This window comes from Panthera tigris, chromosome F2 (assembly GCF_018350195.1).
Source record: "Panthera tigris isolate Pti1 chromosome F2, P.tigris_Pti1_mat1.1, whole genome shotgun sequence".
Classification (NCBI taxonomy): domain Eukaryota; kingdom Metazoa; phylum Chordata; class Mammalia; order Carnivora; family Felidae; genus Panthera; species Panthera tigris.
Genome location: NC_056676.1, coordinates 47,231,396 through 47,254,616, shown reverse-complemented (window position 1 = coordinate 47,254,616; position 23,221 = coordinate 47,231,396). Strand labels below are relative to the sequence as shown.

The 23,221-nt window shown below is 42.2% G+C and overlaps 1 protein-coding gene across 6 annotated transcripts in view; it reads left to right on the top strand.

The window, feature by feature from the left end:
• The window catches only part of NCALD (neurocalcin delta), a 392,189-nt gene that overhangs the window by 272,830 nt on the left and 96,138 nt on the right, over positions 1–23,221 (top strand). The gene's annotated exons all lie outside the window — the stretch shown is intronic.

Sequence of the window (23,221 nt, the reverse complement as noted above, 5' to 3'; positions counted from 1 at the left end):
GATTGAGCCCCACATCAGGGCTCTGTACTGACAGCATGGAGCTTGCTTGGGATTCTCTCTCTCCCTCTCTGCCTGCTCCTCCCCCACTCATGCTCCCCCCACCCAATAAATAAACTTTTAAAAATCTGTAAAAAAATAAAATAAAAGACATTAATGACCTTGTTTTAGCATATTGTTAGTATATATTTAAATTACTTTTATAATTTTGCAGAGTAGCTCTTTAGGCATCGTAATCAATGATGAGGTTTTTATATCCACCCATGTGACATTTTACCATACGTAATAAATGGTATAATTAAATATATTTGTGGTTTAAATAATACCTCAACAACTTTTAAACTTCTTTGCAAACATTAAATATGATTTATAAATGTGAATGATAGGCACATTTGCTTCTACAAAAGGTAGCTAGATTTAAACAAATCAATATTGTGATCTGCAATTTCCTTTGCAAATATATAATTTGTCCCATTTGCTTTATGGCTGCTGTTTACACGATCACATTTTTTTCCTCAAATAAAAATGAAAGAAGTGATATAGAAGATGTAGCCAAATTGGCTTACAGTTTCATGGAGTCTGATTTTGTTAAAAGTGATCACGTACTTACTTTTATGTATGTTATAATGTATTAGCTTTGCATATAGCAAAAAGTCCATAGTTAGCTTAAATTGCAAGGCGTTTCCTGTTTTATAGGCTGCACTTTACAGGGTCTACTCAGTGTCGCTTTTGCTTAAACAGTCACAAACAGCTTGCCTCCAACTTCATTTTTTAAAGAATCACCACAAATGTATTCATTGGTACGTGCTCCTGTGCATTCACGTACATTTTTTTTTTTTTTGCAGTTACTTCTTTTCTTTTAGCCAGTGTCTAGAAGCCAGAACCAGGATTTCATTCAGTCTCCAGTTTATTATAGACCTATGGTATTCACAGGAATATTCGTTAAGTTTGAAGATGCTCTAAAGCTGTGTTTTTCTATTTAGTTGCCTATAGATGACAGATAATGATGTTTTACACATTTAAGAGCACTTCATTTCCTTATTACATGGGCATATTTCTAATGGCTCTAGGCTCTTTACTATTAATAGCTGTGGAAGATATGCTATACATCTAATTTAACACTGCCTGGGGTGACACAATTGGTTCTCGGTTATTTGACTGCCAACATGTACAGCTTGTGCCACAGGGAGTCTGGAGCTAATTGGCGAGATCCCTGCCCTCCAAGACTGAATCCAAGTCAAGCGTCTCTATTTTCCTCTCAGCAACCTGAGCATTCCTCATTACTCCAACTTACCTTTGGTACAGTGCCATGACTGAAATAAGGAAGGCAAGCCACTCATTTTGACTATATTCTAGATATATTTGACTTTATGCATACACATCCTTGTGGAATATGGAAGCCCTCAGGGGTGGCTCCTGAATTTCTACATATTTAGGGACCGCAATAGAGAAGAAGGCTGAGGAACTTGTCTTGAATGCATGTTTGCAGAGCGAACGTGTATGATACCAACTGTATTTTTTATGACAGCTATTTGATTGGGGACAGGAGTATCAAGCCCTCTGAGTCACCCTTTAGTAGAGCCACTGGTCATTCTCCTCATGGAAAGCCCCTTTTGTTGCTGCCAGCGAAGGCCAATTATCTTAGTATGGCCTTTTAGATTATAATATCATCATCATTATGTCATTATAATATCATTATGATATCTCTCAAGCCTTACATCCCATTGTCCTGCCCACCCCAACCCTCCATGTAGCTAAACTACAACTGCACAGGGCTTGTGACCATTCCATGAACAGGACACACAACCTTTTCTTTTCCTCTGTTCCTTAGTTTTTGGGAATTCCAAAGTCTAGATTCTCTCCCCTCCCCCACCACCTAGGCCCTCTACCAAAAGTAGAGTTTAAACTCTACTTTTTCTTTTTATTTTTTTTCCAGTTTCATTGGCATAGAATTGATACACTTTACTGTATATGTTTAAGATATGCATCATGGTGGTTTTGACTTACATATATTGTGAAATGATTACCACAGTACATGTAGTTAACATCCATCTTCTCATGTGGATACAATAAAAAGAGGAAGAGGGGCACCTGAGTGTCTCAGTTGGTTAAGCATATGACTTGGGCTTAGGTCATGATCTCATGGTTCATGAGTTCAAGCCCTGCGTCGGGCTCTGTGCTGACAGCTCTGAGCCTGGAGCCTGCTTCGTATTCTGTGTCTCCCTTTCTCTCTGCCCACCCCCCACTCATACTCTGTCTTTCTCTCTCTCTCTCAAAAATAAACGTTAAAAAAAAGAAAGAAAAAAATGAAAAAAATTGGTGTGATGAGATCTCTTAAGATTTAACTTTCTTAACAACTTTACTGCATGTTATATGTTGTCATCACCAGGCTGTACATCACATTCCTAGTACCCCAGTACTCATTTGTCTTAAAACTGGAAGTCTGCACCTTTTGACCACCTTCCTCAAATTTCCCTTCCTCCTGCCCCCTGCCTTTGGAAACCACAAATCTGATCTCTTTTTCTATGAATTTGAAATGAAATCGCTAGATCATATGATAATTCTATTTTTAATTTTTTGAGGATCGTCCATAGTGTCCCATAATGGCTGTGCCAGTCAACAGTCCCACCAACAGTGGGCAAGGGTTCCCTTTTCTGTTCATCCTCGCCAGCATTCCTTAGAGGCCATTTTAACGCTCACGAAGTGATCTCTCATTGTCTAAACCCCACTTCTTCTGAGAAACCATCTTCAACCCTCCCCACACAGACTTAATTATACCCTCCTTCCTGTGTGCTGATGACACTTCCTCCACTCCACTGGTCACCACAGACATGACACAGAATTCTAGCTGTCCAACAAACAGCTTTCCTCAGCACTGGACTGTGAGTTCTTTGAAGGTAGGGACCTTATCTTACTTACTTCGATATCACCAGTGCCCTATATGTTTTCTGGCTTTTGGCTGGTGCTCAGTAAAGGCATGTTGCATTAAGCTCTCACTGTTACTATGGTATTTTATATTTACCAGCATTGATGTAGAAGGAGGTGTTACCCAGTAGCCTGGTGAACAGGTAGGTAAAACATAAGCATATATGTGCTGAACCATTTTCTGGATAAAAAAAAAAATTAAGTATATCCCTGCCTCAGTAAAAGGGCCTAGAATGTGCTTCACTTCTTGACTTAGGAATCTTGTTGTGAGCATTAGTTATTACATTGAGCTCCAATATTATCCATGTTCTATTACCTATAAAAGTGCCATGAAGTAATGCTCTTTAAGTAAAACATGCATATTGACAAAATAAAGCAGTGGTCCATCCAATGACCCTCCAATGAAACACCAAATATTACTGTCAGATTTTGATCTCAATGAATGAATGAGGGGTGACTTCACTTATGAAACATCTGGAGTACACTGATCTTACCCTAGATCATTTAGTGTGAACTTCTCCAAAATTCTTCCTGTTTCTTGAAAGTGTTAATTTTGGGGGGAAAGTTTTAAATACTAATGACCACAGAAAGCTATATGAACTTGAAGTACATTACCTTTTTTTAAACTCTATTAGAGAATCAGATTGTTGTCACAACAAAAATGGCTACATACTATACCAATAATGGCTCACCAATTGACTTTGTATGCCTTTTATCCATCCAGTCATTCAACAATTACCACATGCTCGACATTGTGCTAGGACCTGGGCACCTAAGACTGAACAAGATAGATATGATTCCTGCCTCAAGGTCCTCATGTGGAGACAGAAGAGACAGAGTAGCACAAAGAATTGCAGCAGAGGATATGTTTCTGTTTTGAGACATTTACCAGCCCATAAAACATTAGCCACCTCTGCCAGCTCACTTGACATTCCAATGAAGTCTCCATCACTGGGTTGAGAGACTATCATAACCCAGACAAGGGCCAGTTGCATGCTCTGGTGGCAGGGATCAGGGTTTTGATGAAGATCCACAGTGATCTCTCTGGACTTGGTTATTTTGGGTATTTTTGCAGGTAGGTGGGAACGCTGGCTAAGGGAACAAGATTTATATTTGTAATCTCAGTGGTTTGTCTGTGGAGGAGAATGGTGATGCCTATCAGTAATGAGAGGGGGTGAACACCAGTTGGAGCCCCAGTGGCAGTGATTGTGTCCAGATTAAAAAAAAAAAAGTAGGAAGTAACGTTTGCTGTTGAAAATTGGAGCCAAAGTTCCTACTTGGGGAGTTCCTAGGCACATTTTGTTTATATAACAACATATGATGGACTTGCATAGATATCCAAGTGTTAGCAGGTAATAGAATTAAGTGGTTTGATTTACACATATTGGTCTTTGTCACGTGTGTCTTACACTAATGTTTACTTATTTATTGGGTATCTATTGTACACAAAGAACCATGCTAGATACTGAGAAGGTTCTGTTTTATTCTCAGTGGGTTTATAGCTCAGGAATGGCATCAACCAAAGACAGGGCATGCAGGTTCAAGATCACAGGAAGAATAGCAACCGTGAGAAAGCATATCTTGATTACTAATGGGAAAATAAGATTATTGTTGCTCTGGAGTGTTGTAAAAGTACATCTCAGTGAAGCAATCGGCAATGGAGAGTTCCCCCACATCTTGGTACAAGAAGGATCCCTTAACTCTATCAAAGCAGCAGGGTTGACAAAGCAGGTGCTGGGCTTGAGAACAACTGTCAGAGGTCACACTAAAAATCAAATTTATTAGAGATTTTTGAGATTAGGGTTATCTACATTTGATATATAAAAATTTGATTTAACTTATAATTATTTTGAATCTACCAAGATTCTTCTCTTCGGGCCATGAAGAATTTCATTGTATATTCTTCAACACGACTGAGACTAACTTTAAGACTTAAATACTTCCTGATAGACACATACAGAGAATTAAGAGATTGGGCCAACCTAGTTTTGCTTTCTTAATGGTAATTTAAAATTTAGAGCTGAAAAAGTGTCTTACTGTGGGATGAATGGAGGCTTTTACTGAGATTGTTCTACTCATGAGGACTAATCATGAAATGTTAGAATTGGAAATGAGCAGTGATGTCTACCGGGGGTTTTCAGATGTTGTTTAGCCGAAGAATCCTTTATTTAAACAAAATTTTACACTGAAGTGTGGTATGTCAGAGAGACAAAAGTGGAGTTGGATATGAGGACTAAGGTCCATTGATTTGCTCCATTTGAGTTTACAAGGGGTTCCCCAGGACACAGTTTGGAAACTACTGCTCCAGGCCTGTTTCTACATTTGCCCAGGCAATGGGCAAATTGTGAAGGCACCAATGCCCAGGAAAATAACTAAATCTCCCTGTGAGTACTGCTCAGAAGCAGAAATAGGTGTAGGTTCAGATACTTTGACCTATTTCATTGAACTTTCCTCCGAAAACTGAACACAATTTGCATATCTTTTCATTTGTGTTTCTAAATGCCTATGTTCTCTGAAACTGGGTCACTGTCTGATTAGTGATAGTAACGGTGGAAAAGAATGACTGCTGTGTCCTGGGCCAAGAGAGAAATAGGTTAAATCCAGTGTGTCTTTCTTAATCCCCTTATTGTACTTGACTGTATTCATCTTTGCTCTTCAAATAGAAAAAGAGAAGCTTCCATGAGCCATAGCCCGGCCTCCTCCTTTCAGTATGAAATGTAGTTCTACATCGGATAAATAATGTTTATATCATATCCATGGATTTATTATTTTCAGGAGGAACTCCATGTCTTTGTGTGAGACTTTCTATGTGATTCTGGCATCCAGTAGGTAGTGCAGGTTGGCTCTCACCATGCTTTTTATGAACACCAGGGGTCCTTTGTAGACCCCCAGGTGATGCCGGCCTTTGGGTAGCGAGGCCTAATGTGATTCTGCCTTACCACTGTTCAATATCGTTCTATAATTTGTCATCTTTGGTCACCAGGAATGTTCAGTTGAGGAGACTCTGGGTGACAGACAGGTAGCTGTTCACCAGCTCTTCAGGCTCCTCCTTGTGTAGCATAGATTTGTTTCTGGGAAGATGTCACGGCTAGCGAGAAATGAGGTGACTTGTCCAAGATCTCACAGCGTATGAGAAGCAGAGACAAGCTCAGGACTCAGGCCTCCAGATGCTTTGACCAGCACCTTCACTGCATTCACCCACCTCTAACCCTCTCCGATCAACAACAGGTGGAAGTGATAAAACCAGCCATATTGAAAAGGAGCACTGTCTCAAAACCCTTGGTACAGTTTAACTTGGCCAGAACCTGGGCTGATATCAACCTAGTCCTTTAGGAAGGATGGGTAGATAAAGTGTCTTCAATTAATTTTCCCCATCACGTTTCTTCTATGGGTTCATTGTGTTATATCATTGGAGTTACTATTCGGGGGTAAGGCATTGCCCCACTGTTCAAAGACTTTGTTCAAATGCAAGCTATTCCTAGAAGGGATAATGCTGTATACATGCTACCCATCAGTTTAGATCCCTCTGTTGCATTAGTCAGCAGCCCAGAAGGATGGGGAAGGCTTTCAAATGGGTTTTTGAGCAGATCAGTACCTAAAGCAGGGCCAGCATGGAGTTCCAGTTGGGATAAGGAGAGGACTGAGGAACCAGGAAACTGGGAAACTGAAGGCCCGGCAGGTGGCCTAACCACACCTGGTGTGTGCACTGAGCACGGAAAAAGCCTAGTTGCTGGTGGAAAAGATGTTTCCAGCAGAAGTTGAAGCCTGGCTCTCATGAGCTCAGGCTTTGGGCATGTTAAGCCTGCAGGCTTTTCCTGGGCATCTGGGTGACACTCGTCCTCTCAGGGAGGCACTGGCATGTCCTCACACATCAGACAGGTGGACTCTAGAGAAAGCTGTGAAGTACATGTGGTGATTAATGCCTCTTGCATACACTTATACACCCTCCTCCCTCTGTTCCATGCTCCCTGTATTTCCTCCAGCCAGTTCTGAACATATGGACCCTGGCACCATTCCAGGATTTACAAATCTTCCCCCCTCCCCAGAAGACACCAATAACGTCCCTTTCTACCTCTTCCTTGCCAGTTATGGAGGGAAGAGTGGACTTACCTTCCCTGGGGTTATTACAAAACAATGGTCATCTGTCCCAGGTGGTTAACTTCCTGTAAATTCTTACAAGTCACAGAAGCCAGTCTCTCATCCAGAATGAGAAAGCTGAATGCCAGCTTTACCACTCCCAGATTCATTCAGATCAGTTGCTTTTCTCTTCTGCTAACTATTCCTTTCAGCCCAAACTTAAGGTAAGAGAAGGGGGACGGTTTTCCTCACTCTTTGAGAATTATGAATTTTATTTTAAATTGGGATACTCACCACCTTCAAATACCTCTCTGCCTGTCTGTCTCTCTCTCTCTCTCTCCTTTCCAGTTTGGATAACAGTTCAGCCTCACGATGTCTGAGTTGGGGGCCAATTGTTGAATTTTCCTGAGGCAACAGCATTCTAAAAAAAAAAAAAAAAAACAATTTCATTTTCATTAGTCATGGGGAAAAAAAGGTGAATAAATATGTAGACATTGGAGATCCTATGTGCTTGGTTAAACTAACCTATTAACAGTCCTGGCCAAAGCAGATTAGACAGTCTGCTGAACTGGGTTAAGGATAAGAGACTTCACTCTTTAGATATTTGGCTTTTCTGTATTATGTTGCAGCATTTGTTGCTTAGCCTTTTTGCACCATTTTGAATAGGAAAAAACTGCTGCACGAGAAGTTTCTTTAGAAGTCATCTAACTGCTTGCTACTCAAAGAGTGTCCATGCAACGGCCAGCAGCATTAGCATCCCCTGAGACCTTGCTAGAAATGCAGAATTTTAGGCCCCACCCCAAACCTACTGAATTCGAATCTGCAATTCAACAAGATCCCCAGGGGATTTGTGTCTTGCATTAAAATCTGAGCTGCACTTGGCTAGTCTGACTCCTTCATCTGACATATGGGGAAACTGAGGCCCCGGGCAGATTCTCAGAGTGCAAGGGGAAGCTGTAACAAGGAAGAATCTTAAGAGCAAGCTACCATGACCTTGTAGTCTCTCCTGATGCAGGCTGTGGGGTGGGGGGGTGCGGTGGTGGTGGCCGAAAACCGATGGTTTGCCAAGCTGGGCACTTTTCTAAAAATAACAGTGAAAGACTTACCTCTGCAGGATAGATATGGCTGACCTGGTCATTTCAGATCTGGCAGGTAAATGATGAGTCCCCATCTATTCAGACCCCTGGCCGTGACCAGGTTCTCAGGGGTGACAAGAACACAGTTGTCTACAAGGAATCTGGAGGTCAGAATGCACAATATTTATGTTGGAGTTTTCACTGTTTATATAAGGAAAAATCCTCATTAATCTCAAACATGTCTGTTGTTGAGTAGGCCCCTGGAGTCAGGTGTTCCTTTAAAACAACAAACATAACCTATTTCTCATATTTCAGGTTTGATGCAATTGCTACCTGAGGCAGCCTAGTTCTTTGGGGGCTATGTTAGATTTTATTTTCACTGTAAATAGAACCATAAATTCAATAGACTTGGTCACCCATGTATTGATTCTAACATTTTACTGTCATTATAAAAAGGAAATTGTTTCTGATTGTCAAGCTTCCTATGTGCTGGGAAACAATAAAAACAATTATTGTGGCGGGGTGCCTGAGTGGCTCAGTCGGGTAGGCGTCTGACCCTTGATTTTGGCTCAGGTCACAATCTCACAGTTCATAGGATTGAGCCCCACGTCCACCTTTGCACTGACAGTGTGGAGCCTGCTTGGGATTCTCTCTCTCTCTCTCTCTCTCTCTCCCTCCCTCCCTCCCTCCCTCCCTCCCTCCCTCCCTCCCTCTCTCCCCCTGTCCCTCTGCGCCTCCCCTGCTTGCGTGGGTGGGTTCTCTCTCTTTATCTCTCTCTCTCCTTTTCGCTCAAAAAAAATTGTAGAAATCAAGATAAAGAGAATAAAATGCGATGTACTTTTGAGGGCAGAGAAAGAAGATGCTTTGTCACATGTATGGGTCCGAACTCCCTGCCTTAGGCACAAGGGTCAGGCTATTAGAGACCCCATAGGAGGCCCCTGGGTTTATGGGCCTGAAGAGTGAGAAGGAGGGAGAAGGGGAGAGGAGTGTTTCTTTCCACTGGAGGGGGTAGAGAAAGGAGGATTTGCATTTCTTTGTTATTGAGGGTGGAGTGCATGTAAATGAGATATAACCTACCTTCAAATGCAGACCAGATGGAGAAGTCTGGCATATAGGAACCACTCCATATATATTCTTTCCTCTTTGATCTGGAGAGTTGTGCTGAGGAGACAGCCCTGGCAAAACCTAGAGGCAGATCTGGTTTGTTCAAGAGGACTCTTTGTTCAACAGGACTTTATCTGTACTGGCAAACATAAAGGAGAATGTTTCCATTGTTGCTAATAAAAGAGACACTCTAAGAATCAGGGCTGCTTTGTGAGAATCTTTATGCCTCTGGAGTCATGAGAAATTTGGACTTCTTGACAAGGACTAGGGCTTCTGTGGGTTCAGGCTGAAATGATGGGAGTGGAGCCCACTGTGAACCATGATTGGTCATCTAATTCTGCAATATTCTAGATGAGGTCAGAAGGAGTACATGGCAGTTCCCACTGAGCGGGCTGTGCTGAGGGCTCAGTGGGGCTTGACTCCTGGGGCAGAAGAGAAGATGTCTGGGGGGAGGGGGTGTGGTGTCTGTGACCTCAGGAGGTGGTTCTCGGGGTTCATGGAAAAGGCTACAAAGCAGTCATCTACTCAGGGTTTCAGATATCCGTTGGTAAGTTTCGTCTATCAGGTTATCGCAATTCTGATTCTCTAGGGAATTGGGGATCGATTTGAGAGTGAGTGCACAAAAAGGCAATGGACTTAGGTTAAGATAATTTAAGAGACACAGGTAGAAAGGTCTTCCTGAACAGTAATAATCATTTATTTCACTGCTGTGGCTTTTTAGTTTACAGACCATTCTCTTGGCAGGCTTATGAGGAATTTCCCTCTAAGTGGCTAGTACTCTTCCCACTAGATCAGTGGCCTCTAAAATAAGTGGCCCACTATACTCTAGAGAGTACACAAGATAATCTGCTTGCAAAAAGAAAATTATTTAGGTTTTTTTTCTAAAAAATAAGAAGAAGTGAAAAAGAAAAAAAAAAGCTTTACCAACATTTTAAATATGGACTGAGCCTAGCACATTCTGTCATTTTTTTGTATGTCAGGCATCCCTGCATCACATATTCCCCATGTGGTCTCCCGAGGATTGAGGGGCTGCCCACATCCCCGAGGGGCAGAGAGACGCCCTGGCTTGCTTGTCCACTTTCAGCACATTGCTTTACATTGCCCCTTGTTTAACTTAAAGACTTCATTGTCTTCCTTCCTCTGACAGAGTGAACAAGCAACTTCCAAAATGATTCTTGGAAAGAAATGATCAGTGGGGGTAATGCTAGTGACGCGAGCACGCACCAAGCCCAGGAAACAGCCAAGCGATGTTTCTGTTACTGCTGGTGTATGCTCATTGTCAGCCATCATACAATACCAAAAACAACCACAATCTCTTCCAAGTTAGCAAGTTGCCAAAACATTTTTGCAAAGTGAATTACCTTCACTATTCTCGATGATGAATGTCACCCAAGTATCCATTGTGTCTTGTAATATAAGCTCAAGGACATTAGGAAGTTACTGTGATTAATAATTCACTTAAAAACTAAACATCTAGAACATGAAACAAACCTCTACAGTTTACCAACCCCCCACCAGTGGTGGGTAGAGACGTGTGATTCTCAACAGTACTTTATTGTTTTTTTTATGTTTATTTATTTTTGAAAGAAAGAGACACAGAGCATGAGCAGGGGAGAGGCAGAGAGAGAGGGAGACACAGAGTCCAAAGCAGGCTCCAGGCTCTGAGCTGTCAGCACAGAGCCCAACGTGGGGTTCGAACCCACGAGCCGTGAGATCATGACCTGAGCCAAAGTTGGATGCATAACCGACTGAGCCACCCAGGTGCCCCAGTACTTTTTTTTTTTTTTTTTTTTTTAAGATTTGATTCTTTTTAAGGAATCTCTACGCCCAGCATGGGGTTTGAACTTACAATCCCAAGAGCAAGAGTCACATGTTCTACCAACTGAGCCAGCCAGGAGCCCCTCAACAGTACTTAAAATGTTTGCCAAATTTACTGACAAATATTTAAAAGCCTCTTTTGAGGGGCGCCTGGGTGGCTCAGTCAGTTGAGCGTCCGACTTCGGCTCAGGTCATGATCTCGCGGTTTGTGGGTTCGAGCCCCGCGTCGGGCTCTGTGCTGACAGCTCAGAGCCTGGAGCCTGCTTCGGATTCTGTGTCTCCCTCTCTCTCTGCCCCTCCCCCACTCATGCTCTGTCTCTCTCTGTCAAAAATAAAATAAACATTAGAAAAAAATTTTTTCAAAAGCCTCTTTTGAGATTTTTTACTTGTTAGTAAAAGAAAAAAGCCTCATATGACTGGGTAAATACTTGCTCTTCCTGATGCTGTTAAAGATGGTTGAAGTAATACATAAAAAGTATATATAGTGACAAACAAAATACCTTTGTTTTGGTGAGCTAATACTATTGGAATAGAAGAAGAAAATATTGCAGGATGTCTGAAGAAGCAAGGATCAGAACAGATGATGCAGTGTGGGATGTTTGTTGTGTAGTGGTATAAAAACATGTATGCTGTCAATATGTTTCAGCCTAGAGTATTTGCTAGATTCTGTTTTAATAATTCAGAATTTAAAGAACCACTTTACATTGTATGTGTGTGTGGGTACGCCTGTGTGTGCATGTGTGTGTACCACATAAAGGAAAATGCACTGGGAATGATATATCTTCAACAGTTAAATTGCTTCTTTAATTAAAAAGTGTTTTATGGAAAACTTGAGGTGAATATGACCACCGAGATAAAGATAGGACCAAATGATTCATTCGCTGAATCATACAGAGGAAAGCCCTTGTAACAAACAGTTAATGCCAGAAATACACAAAATGTTACAGGATGTAACTAACATAGGTTAACTTTATAAAAACCAGACCTGTAAAATATAGTGGAGTCTTTATAACACTGTGGAATAAAATGGATAGTGACCATGAAAATCTTGTGCAATGTGTAAAGGCTCCCTGTGAATCCTTTAAGTTATCTTCTGTCAAAATATTAAAGGAATTGTTGGACTCTAGATGACTTATTCATTTTTCTTTTATTAAAAGATGAGACCCAATAGGCTGACCTTTTATGCAGTGACAATTATGCTATCTAGAAAAATAGCTTGTGGAAAAATTAAAATTAACACTTAAAACTGTCATGAAGAATGAAAGTGGGAAAGAGACATAATAATCATTGTCAAATTAACCCATGAAGAATGTGACCAGGGGAGTGGAGTATTTGCCTTCCTAAAGCCCATTGCCTCCGGCTAGGTTGTGTGTCCTCATCTTTCACTCCTGTAATACCCTGTGTAGACATCCACCCATTCATCCACCAATCTTTCCATCTATGCATCCTGCCATCCATCCAGCAGCCATTCATCACCCTTCCATCCAACAAATATGTGTTCATCATTTACTCGATGTCAGCATTCTAGATAGTGGGTATACAAAATAGACAGTGAACAAAACCATCAATAATCCCAGCTCTCAGGAAACTTACATCGTACACAGGGAAAATACATCACTTTAAAAAATGAGTAAGACATATAATAAATTGGCCAATGATAAATGTTACGGGAAAAAACAAAGGAGAGAAAGATATTAGGTTGTACATTGCAGGGAATACACTGCAATTTTTAATCCGGCAACCAGAGGAAGCATCACTGAGAATGATGCTGGAGTCAGCATCATAAAGAGGTTAAGAGCGTGAGTCCTGCAGGTTCTGGGGAGAGAGCTTATGGCACAGAGGGAACATTAAGGACAAAAGCCCTGAGGAAGGATTGTGCTCTGGGTTTAGTTAAGGAGGAGAGGAAGTAGTTGAGGTCAGACAGGTGAAATGCTGGGGAGTAGGGCTAGCAATAGCAGTCCGACAGAGTCTCGGGAGGCTTGCAAAGATTTTGACTTCTACTCCAAGTGAGATGGGAAATCCCTGGTAGGTTCTGTGCAGGGGATATGACTTGGTTTGACATGGGTTGTCACAGGATTGTTTTGGCTGTGTTACAGAGAATAGACTGAGTGGGGTGTCTTAGTCTGTTCCGACTGCTGTGACCAAGTGCCAGAGACTGACTGGGTGGGTTGTACACAATAGAAGTTGACTTCTTATTTCTGGAGGCTGGAGGTCTGAGATCAGAGTGACAGCGTGGCTGGGATCTGGTGAGGGTCCTTTTCCAGGCTGTAGACTGCTGACTTATCCTGACACTGTGGAGAGCAGAGAGGGGAAGCGAGCACTCTTGGGACTCTTATAAGGGCACTAATGCCTTCGGGAGGGCTCCACTCTCAGGCCTCGTCTCATCCTGAGCACCTCCCGTGAAGCCCACCTCCTACTACCATCACATTAGGGGATAGGGATTCAACATACCAGTTTGGGTGGAGGGGGGTTCTATACAAGCATTCAGGCCATAACATGGGGCCAGTGCAGAAGTAGAGGCCTGTTAGGAGACATTGCAGTGATCAGGTGAGAAATGGTCCGAGTGGGGGTGGTGGAAGGTGGTGGAGTTAGTTCTCAGTCGCCATGTTATATTGAAATCATCTACTTATTATTACTTTTGTCTCCTCCACCTGCCCATTGCATTCCCGGCACCTATCACAATGCTCACTCAGAAAAATCATAAGGGGCACCTGGGTGGCTCAGTTGGTTGAGTGTCTGACTTTGGCTAAGGTCATGATCTCAGGGTTCATGAGTCTGAGCCCCGCACCAGGCTCTTTGCTGTCAGCACAGAGCTTGCTTGGGATCCTCTGTCCCCCTCTCTCGCTGCCCCTCCCCTTCTTGCGTGTGCACACGCTCTCAAAAACAAATACATATTTTTATAAAAGGGGAAAATCATAAAATCTCCTTTCGGGAAATAAATTGTGCCCATCTGGGGAGTTCTACAGAACTACATCTCAAGTTGTGAATACAAGGTGGTTGAAATAGAAGATGCAATTTGTTTAAGAACTAAAGGAAAAATTTAGTGGTTGACAGTGTGTTATTATGAGGAAGAGGATGATTGGGGGAGTATATTCGTGGTCCCAGAGGCTGATTTTAAAGGAATCCTTCCTTTCCCAGCACAGCTCTGGGTATTTGGGTCAGACATGAAACCGTTTCAATGTGATGTAATACTCAGAGCCACTGTATTGCTCAATTCCAAGACATGCCTTTCCCACCGAATGCAGCATGGATCCTTTGAGTGGCACAATGTGGTGATGATCTATGGGTATCTATGTATCTGTATCTTCGGGAAGTTCTCCCGCCATTGGAGGGCGTCACAGGTCCACATGATCACAGAAACAAGGCAGAAGCTGTAATCGTAAATATTAATCTTAAATACTATTGGTTCCAGGACTTGTTAGGCTGGATAGTTACAGTAAATTGGATAGTAGCTTCTAAGAGTGTCAGGTCCTCACCCCCAGAACCACCAGATGTGGAAAAGGGTGTTTGCAGGTGTGATTAAGTTAAGGATCTTGAGGTGGGATATTATCCTGGGTTATCTGGGTGGGTCCTAACTGCAATCGTGAGTGTCCTTGTAAGTGAAAGGCAGAGAGGGATCTGACACAGAAGAGAAGGCAAGGTGACACAGGGCAGATACTTTAGTGACAGAAGAAGCTGACAGAAGCCAAAGAAGCTGACAGCTACCGAAAGCTGCAAGTGGCAAGGAACAGACTCTCCCCTAGAGCTTTTGGAGAGAGCTTGGCCCTGCCAGCAACTTTATTTTGGCCCAGAAATACATAGTTCAGTCTTGTAGCCTCCAGAACTCTAAAAGAGTGAATTTCTGATGTTTTATGTCATCAAGTTTGTGGCAAGATTGTTACAGCAGCCGCAGGAAACTAATACACTAACAGAGTAGCGAACTAAGCTTTAATCTATTTCTTGGATAGCTATTTATACACCAAAAGAACAGTCATGTGGTCTTGAAATTTCTCTGTGAATATTTCAGCAATGACTCTGCACAAGAGTGCTTTTGAAGCCGAGGCAAGATGGTTTACGGGGTACCCCAATATCTGCTCAACTGCTAACCAAAAACCCTTCTAAATTAGCCTGTGAAAGTTTGTTTGCCAATAAGTGCTTTTATAAATAGTAAACAGTAGTTGAAAGGAAAATATACTACTGAGCCATCTTGCATTACTTACTTTATGGTTAAAATTCGATCTATCCAAAGATTCCAAAGCATCTACATGCATATTCATCTCCCTCTCTATCTCTCTTTCTCCCCTTCTGTCTGTCTCTGTCTCTCTTTCCTCCTCTCTCTTTCCCTGAAAGAATTAAGAGCAAGAGTAATTTGCACTATTGGGCACGTAGCAGATGAGTTTACACTACGCATGATGAAAAATCTAATTAAATATGATTTTCATCTCAGCTTTACTTGACCTTTCTTCATCCAGATACATTGCTGACCCTCCAACCTAGGAATCCTGGGAAGATCCGGGAAATCTTTTGCAGAGCAAAACACTCGGGATGGTAAAGTGCTCTTAGCTGAAATAAATGCTCATTACTGAAATTCCTGTAGTCTCCTGAAGTGTTGTGGGTTTTTGTTGTTGTCGTTTTTTTGTTTTTTGGGTTTTTTTGCTACCATGCCCCATTTAGGAATGGAACTTATTACCGAAGATAAATAACCTGATTCCCAGGGTTCAGCCTTATTGGGTAGACCATGAAGGCATTTCTCTTTGGGGTCATACCATATCCCCATTTATTTTAGATGCTGGGGTAGTGGCTGGTCCCAGCTATTAATAGAACCCCATGAACCTTGGAAATATTTTATCATTGTAATTCAGTGATTTTCTCTGACTTCCAAAGGCCCTCAACTCTCTCCTCTCCTCTCCTCTCCTCTCCTCTCCTCTCCTCTCCTCTCCTCTCCTCTGATCACATTTCATGAGCTTACATTTCTGGAAACAAAAACCATAAGGGAGATAGTCTTTAGTTAATATCTTTTGGCCTTGAGTTCTAAATCCTCTAAGTCAGGAGTCAGAAATCTATGACCTGTGGCTAAATCCAGCCTGCCTCCTGTTTAACTTTTAAATAAAGTTTTATTTGAACACAACTATGCCCATTATTTATTGTCTAGGGCTGCTTTTTTGCTGTTAACAACAGAGTTAAGTACTTGAACAAAGATAGATAGGCCTGCAAAGCCTAAAATATTTACTGTCTGGCTTTTTACAGAAGGTTTGCAGATCCCTGCTCTCAGTCAAGGGAACTCAGATTCTGCCTACTATTGTTTTGTTTTGTTTTAAGGGAGAGAGAGAGAGTGAGTCATTAAGGGGCAGAGAGAGAGGGAGCCAGAAAATCCCAAGCAGGCCCTGTGCTGCCAGCACAGAGCCTGACCCAGGGCTCAAAACCATGAACTATGAGATCATGACCTGAGCCAAAATCCTGAGCCGCTAAAGTGACTGAGCCACCCAGGTGTCCCCGCCTACTTTTTTTTTTTTTTTTTTTTTTTTTAAACAGAGGTATGAAAGCACAGCAAGGACAGAACTGAAATTAATGACTTGGCACATTATCCTGCCATAGGATAACCTGCCACTTAGCTCCAGAGGTTTGAGGGAGTCTGACTTAACTTGGGGGCCCAAGTATGATTGAGATCCAATTCAGAATGACCTTAGCTTCTTCCTTGAGCTGTCGTAGTCATGGTGGAAAAACACATCCTAAGGATCATATTACTCTCCATTTATCCACATTCTATGGTGGCCCAGATCCAACGAGATTACTCAAGAATCTTCCTTCTGTTGGGGCTGCCCCTCTGTGTCTTTATAGATGTTGTCACACTTCTGTAGCCCTCAGGCTGTTCCTTGTATGAATGCAGTGACTGGTGGATCCTCAAGGACAAGCCCTCTAGGCAAGGAGCCCTGGCACACTGTCCTGTGCACACTACAGGTAGAGGAGCACCCTTACTGAGTGCTGACTTAATTGGATGACCCAGCCTTCTGCTCAGAGGTGACAACAGATGCAGGAAGTGATCTGAGGCTTGCCTTTTGGGAAGTGCTGCTGGAAGACAGTGTGGCCTCTAAACCTGGAGGGATCGCTGCAGGGTAGGATATGACTGTCAAGTTCTGCAGGCTGCATCTATGGGCATAGTCAGCTGAGACACTTCACAAAGAAGGGAGAGGAGGGGAAATGATGCCAATATAATTGCCTCTTGGAAAAGATTCCCTATCACGTTTCAGAAGGAAAGTTCACTATGAATGACGCTGGCAGTTAAGAACCTAGAGATTTCTCTTTGGTATCATGTGACTTATTATTAGTTTGTATGGAATGATGATGACCTCTGTCCAGTCGGACTACCATAGTGTGGCACACTCAGAAGAGCTTACATTTGCAGGTCAAACAGACCTGGGTTCAAATGTCAGGTTCATCTCATTCTACTTCTACTCGTGTCAAGTTGATTACCTTCAGTTGTGTCACCTGTAAGAGGGGATAAGACTTTCAACTCACAGCATGCATGTCAGGATTAAGTAAAAGAGGTAACATAAAAGATGTCCACACTACTGGGCAAACAGTAGTCGCTCAATTCTTTGCCCTTTTCAGCTGGTCTTATTGATGAAGGAGAGAAGTAAATTTAATGAACCCACTGTCTGAAGAGTGGTTCAGCCAAAAAAAAAAAAAAAAAAAGTAAGGATTTATATAAAACAAGAAGATAAATTTCTAATGAGTTGTTAAGGGAAAACAGGATCTTTGCATATTTGTACCCTAGTGTGGTGGTTTTATTCGTAATTTGGAAGCTGTTATCACCCTGTGAGAATAGCAATGGGAATGTTTCCTTCATGGACACAGCCATGGGCCCCATCAGGACCATGGTACAAAAGGCCACTGGAAATGGAGAGTGCTCAATAGATAGGAAAGTTGGCACTTATCAGTAATAAATACTGCCAGTAATAATAACATATTCCAGCTTCTATATAGAGGCTGGGAGCAGGCCAAGATCACAGTTAGAATAGAGCATAGGTTCTGTGCTCTACTGACAGAAGGTATTTTTTTCTTCCCTTATTTTTGAGATCAGAACAAAGAAACAATTGACTGAATATAGACGTTTCGTGACAATTAAATGACATTTTGTTCAAGATAATTGTAGGATTTACATTGTTTCTTTTGACAGCTGATCAAAGGGAAATAAAAATTTGCAAGGCAAACTGGCCCCATGTAGATCAATATGGAAGCTGCTACATTTAATTTTCTTCCTAGGATTTTGGAAGGCGGACTGAGGGATCTTTCCAGAATTTTCTTTTTCAGTTGACTCCATTGGCATTGCCCTATATAATTATTTCGACAGTGGGTGGTTGTCCTCTTCTACCACACTCAGAGAATTTTATGGCTTCTCTCTAGGGCTTGCCTGCATTCTGATCTTAACCCCCAGTTAAAGAGCAGCACATTCTGAGTACAGTCTGAATTTTCTAGTATTTTGAGAACCTATCAGACCTGTAAACATCCATTGGTTCCTTCTTTCTAGAAATGTTTTTTTCTCCATGCTGTTGACCATTAGAAGCCTGGAGACTGATGATCTTTACATTTGTATCTGCTCAAAGTCTTGTCTGGATTGGTCACAAATATTGTTAATACCTTTGTCCTAAAGAGCTCTTGAAATTATCCTGGACCAAACTCAGGATGTCGGATGGACTGATATTTGCCAATGGCGAGGCCTTATATGTGGAAACTTAGACTTGAAGGAAGAACATTGAAGGATTCTTCTTGTTTTTCATGTGGGTACCTCATAGAATTGCAGTGTTTTTAAAAAAATTTCAATGTTTATTTATTTTTGAGAGAGAGAGAGAGGGAGAGAGAGAGAAGAGAGAGCATGAGTTGGGGAGGGCCAGAGAGAGAGGAAGACACAGAAGCCAAAGCAGGCTCCAGGTTCTGACCTGTCAGCACAGAGCCTGACACGGGGCTCGAACTCACAAACTACAAGATCATGACCTGAGTCAAAGTCGGAAGCTTAACTGACTGAGCCACCCAGGCACCCCAGAATTGCAGTTTTTTAAACAGGAGTTCTAAGACCTAGTTTTTCAGCCAGTTCTAAGCTCTCTCTTTTTCTTCTCGTTTGATTAAGTAGAAAATTTAATGGCCTTGCTAACATCAGGAAATTTTTTTTAACGTTTTACATTCTCACTGTCTTTTTAATTTCCTAAAACTATAACTACTTACCAGAATGATTCTGGCATTCTGTGAGGAGGTACCATTTGTCATCAGAAAACTTTTGAACTCTACAGAAATGCAAAATATCAAAGGACATTTTTATATCCTCACAAGGTTCATAAAAACAGCTAGACTGCATGTTGTGGGCTTTGTTGGGTCAAGTATGATTTCGGTCATCAGAAAGGGATTTCTCATTCACTTTTTGACTAATTATATCAGTAAAGGTTTAATTAGAAAAATAGAAACTGGGGCGCGAGGGTGGCTTAGTCGGTTAAGTGTCCGACTTCAGCTCAGGTCGTGATCTCATGGTTTGTGAGTTCGAGCCCCGCGTTGGGCTCTGTGCTGACAGCTCGGAGTCTGGAGCCTGCTTCAGATTCTGTGTCTCCCCCTCTCTCTGCCCCTCCCCTGTTCATGCTCAGTCTCTCTCTGTCTCAAAAATAAATAAAAACATTTTTAAAAAATTTAAAAAAAAGAAAGAAAATAGAAACTAAGTATGTCAAAGGAGATTTAAAATGGGACTAATTTTATTTTATTTTTAAAATTTCTTTTAATGTGTATTTATTTTTGAGAGAGAGAGACTGAGTGTGAGCAGGGGAGGAGCAGAGAGAGACGGAGACACAGAATCCGAAGCAGGCTCCAGGCTCTGAGCTGTCAGCACAGAGCCCAACGCTGCAGGGCTCGAACTCACAAACCGCGAGATCGTGACCTGAGCTGAAGTTGGTTACTTGACCCACAGCCACGCAGGCGCCCCAAAATGGGACTGATTTTAAAAGTAAGGCCCAAAGGAACAAAAAAGGGGAGGTGGGTTAACTCAGGGATGAGAGTGTGAATCAGCTGCTACCGGAAGACACGAGGGTGGCGGTGGCCATCCCGGAGCCCAGGCGCACGCTCGTGGCAGCTGCTGGAGTCTGCTTTTGCTGCCAAGCCTCCTGATGCTGCTGAGTAGTCAGCGCCACTGGAGCCCAGAGCCACCTGCTGTGGCCCCTGTCGGAACTGACCCACCCTGCTGGATGCGTGGCCGGAAGCAGAAGGGAACGATGGCTTCTCCCCTCCGGACACACACCAGTGTCTCCCACTGCTTGGATCTAGTTAGCAGTCAGCTGGCAGGATTCCGGAGAGTGGAACTTGCAGGGTCCACTCCCTGCAAAACAGAGCTGAGCAGAGAAGGGAAGGAATGGAGTCAAGGGCAAATAGGCCGGTGACCAGCTCACTTCTGTCCTTCACACAGAGCTGAGGTATGTTCTAGACAAAGCTGACAAGGAACAACCCAGTGTGTCAATAACTACACGTTCACACGGCTTTCTTTAAAGTTTCTAAACGATTTTAAATTCTAAATAGCTTCATTTATTTGATATTTAAGGACAGGGCATGACTGGAAAATATCAAGCAATACGTTCTGTGGTTTATCTTTTATAATTTGTTTCTTTAGAAAGTTTTGGGGGGAGGCAACTGCCGTTTGACGTGCTTTTACAGAGATGCCAGGTGATGCACAAATATTTCTCATTTAAGACTTACAACAACCTTATGAGGTAGGAATTACTTTTGTCTCCCTAGAAAGCAGTATCCCAGAAAAAGCTTCACAGCTCTTCATTTCCAGAGCTGGGGCAAGAACTCCACCCAACACATTCCAGCCAGCACACGGTGGCCTTCTCTCCTCAAAAACATAAAGGATTTTTTACTCACAACCCAGGAAATACCTGGATATGGAGAGAATAAGACTTATGAATATGTTGCCAAGGTATATTTCCCACTGTAATGTTACTGCTAGCTCCAAGAAACTGTACTCTCCAGTGGGTGGAGATAGCCATCTTGAACTTCTAGAGCTCTTTGCTTGAATCTCTTTATAGCACGAGGTTCTATATGTCTTTTCTAGTATTCATTGTCTTGGGCAAAACCCATGAGGAAGGAAGGGATTTAGGTAGGATTAACATAGAGGTGATATCATCATCATCATCATCATCATCATTATCATCATCATCATCATCATCATCATCATTTCACCAGGGTGGGTTGGGAATAGGGGAGAGAAAGATCAGTTTTGGAATGCACCAAGCGATGTCTGGTGAGGGATCGAAATCTGGGTCTCAGTGAATAAAGGACCAGAGGTCTTAAATATAACATACAGACAAGGAAGCACAAATGACAACACATATGTAAAAATATGTTCCACCTGTCCGCTCGGTCAGGCAATAAAAATCCAAATGATGACACATTATTATGTGGCACTTATTAAACTAAGAACAATAAATAAACAAATATATATCATTATATATATGACATATATATAAACGTATATATCTAATACAGTGCTGACAAGCTTTGGAGAAGTGGTATATTTGCTTCTTGCTACTGGCAGTTAAAACAGTTTATTGGGGCACCTGGGTAGCTCAGTTGGTTAAGCGTCCAGTGTCAGCTCAGGTCATGATCTCGTGGTTTGTGGGTTTGAGCCCCCCATCAAGCTCTGTGCTGACAGCTCAGAGCCTGAAGCCTCCTTCAGATTCTATGTTTCTCTCTCTCTTTGCCCCTCACCCGCTCATGCTCTTTCTCTGTCTCAAAAATAAACAAACATTAAAAAAAATTTTTTAATTAGTTTATTTAAAAATCTGAACAGAAATAGTATCAACAGGCACAAAATTTTCATACCTAAGACTTTGTAATCACTCTCATTAGAATTATTCTTCAGGATATAAATCAAAGGAAAAAAAGGTAAATGTGTGAAGATGTTTGTATGTGCCATTTATAATAGGGAAAATCTAGAAGTAGCTGAATTCTGCGGGAGTCAGGGAATGGTTAATTATACCGTCCGTATCCATTCATTGGCATTTGCATAGCAACTGAAAAGGATATATATGGAGACTTTGAAGGCTTGTAGAAGGCATTCATTAGCCCACGTTGAGTGGAAAAAAGGGAAAACCTTTGGCTCTGAAAACCTTTGGCTTCTGGATTTTGAGTGCCAGCTCTTGTGTGAACTGTCTAACTGCACAAATTAGGTCAGGCATCTCAGGCAAATGATGGCCACTCTCCTTAGATGGAGTTTTCCCTAGTTGGTTGTAATGATCCTTACCTCAAGCAGCCATTGTGAAGATCAAATGAGATCATTTACATGAAGTACTCAGCACAGTGCCAAGTGTAAAACAAGCCCCCAAAGTCCTCACTATGTTTGTTTTTTTTTCTTTGTCAAATTAAAGGTTAGAAGAAAACATGAGGTGGGGGGTGGCGAATGGGGGAAAGGGCTTGTGCGGGATCATGGAACAGGTGAATATTTTATTTTGAGCATTTCACTGTGCCACATTCTATCCTCTTAAAACTTGGGCACTTTAAAAACTGTATTTCAGGCACAAGGCAACGCCCTCATATTAGGGCCCCTCCTCTTTCCAGCAGCTGGAAAGCCCGATTTCACAGCCCTCCCCCCCAGCTCTCAGAATGCAGACATTAAGCTGGGGAGTCCATGGCACAGATTGAAAATGGACAACTTGTATCTTTATCCTTTCTGCAGCTGTTTTCGGAGAAACTGCTGTTCTTAGATGCCTGATTATTCCACACCTGTGAGGGTATAGTCTTGTTCCCTAAGAACCAAATCACGTTTGAAATTTCTGGTGTCAGATGGTTAAAAAAAAAAAAAAAAAAAAAGGATGGCTTCGTGTTTCCTCAGAATGCTGCATTCATGGGAGGGCTCTTCTACCTGACCTGCTGAGAACAATGCCTCTTTCAGGAGGCCCGCGGCCACAGTGAATGGGACGCTCTGAACCTTCTCTCTTTAGGGTTATTATTCTGAAATCCTCATTGTTGGCAATGCCCTCTTGGCAGCTGGACGGTCAAATGCATCTATCAATTCAGTCTCTTTACTTTTATTTGGGGGGGGGGGGCGGGGGTAGCTGATTGGCTAAAGAAGCAAAAGCCAGCATAGCTACACTTTATTTCTGTGCACCTGCATTATTTATGCTGTCAGAAACTCAAGGCAAGAGGCTGGAACCATAATTATTATTGGGTTGGGAACTGCTAGGACAGGCAAAGAGACTCGTTTAATGGGTGGC